At 37.6% G+C, this 1,194-nt stretch overlaps 1 non-coding gene across 1 annotated transcript; it reads left to right on the top strand.

The window, feature by feature from the left end:
* The first annotated feature begins 651 nt into the window (after positions 1–651).
* On the top strand, positions 652–855 carry LOC111762408 (small nucleolar RNA SNORA73 family). Its single transcript, XR_002795523.1, has one exon. It is a non-coding gene; the product is annotated as a small nucleolar RNA SNORA73 family (small nucleolar RNA).
* The last annotated feature ends 339 nt before the right edge of the window (positions 856–1,194 follow it).

Below are 1,194 nucleotides of genomic sequence, written 5' to 3'. Positions count from 1 at the left end.
GATGCAAAAATCCTCAACAAAATACTAGCAAACTGAATCCAAAAGCACATAAAAATTATATATCATGATCAAGTGGGATTCATTCTAAGTATGCAAGGGTGGTTCAACATAAGAAAATCAATGTAGTATATCACATTGACAGAGCAAAGGTAAAAAAAGCACATGATCATTTCAATAAATGCAGCAAAGGCATTTGACAAAATCCAGCACCCTTTTTTGATAAAAACATTTAGAAAACCAGGATGAGAAGGAAACTTCCTCAATATGATAAAAGGCATCTATGAAAAATCTACCACCAACATCATCATACTCAATGGTGAAAGGCTGAAAGCTTTCCCTCTAAGAGCAGGAGCAAAGTGAGGAGGCCCACTGTCATCATTGTTATTTAATACTGTACTGGAACTTCTGGTTAGAGCAATTAGGCAAGAAAAAGGAACAAAAGACATCCAAATTGGAAAGAAAGAAGTCAAATTTTCCCTATTTGCAAATGACATGATCCAACATACTAAAAATCCACAACAAAGCTACTGGAACTAATAATTGAATTCAGCAGAGTGACAGGGTACAAGATCAACACACAAATGTAAATAGTGTCTCTATTTATGAACAGTGTGAATGAACAATCTGAAGAAGAAATTTTAAAATTCCATTCCAAAGCAGATACTCCCAGGGAAATCACTCGTCAGGCTCTGTCCAGGTGGCAAAAGGGAGCAAAGGACTCTGCCTGGTGATGTACAGTCCCATTCCACAATGGTGGAGGTGAATCTGGGCCTCGAACCTGCACCTACATATTCCTACAGCTTCTCAGAGTCCTGCAGACAATGACTGAGAAGACAAACCATGTAGAAAACAGCTATCCAGAGCACCCAGCCTGGATCTAGGTTCAGTTTACCACATGTCCCAGAGATTTGTGCTGTGTCATGTTTTAATTTATTGGTGAATTACACTTACACTTTTTACCTTTGTTTTTGTTACAGAATTCTCACAGAACTCCAAAACACCTCAGATTTGAGAAGAAAAGAGGAGAAAAGCCTTGACATGAGAATATGAGGTGAGAATGTGGATGCTATAATATTATCTTGAAGATGATCATTGAGGGTTTGAAAATTGGCACACATTCTTCTCCATGTTTAGCTTCTAAAGAAAATTGTCCTTTAGAGTAAATCAAAGAGTTCCAGCCTTAAAGAAAGCATC

The sequence above is a fragment of the Dasypus novemcinctus genome, chromosome 1 (assembly GCF_030445035.2).
Source record: "Dasypus novemcinctus isolate mDasNov1 chromosome 1, mDasNov1.1.hap2, whole genome shotgun sequence".
Lineage (NCBI taxonomy): Eukaryota > Metazoa > Chordata > Mammalia > Cingulata > Dasypodidae > Dasypus > Dasypus novemcinctus.
Note: the sequence above shows the minus strand (reverse complement) of the source record. Positions and strands in the feature narration are given on the sequence as shown.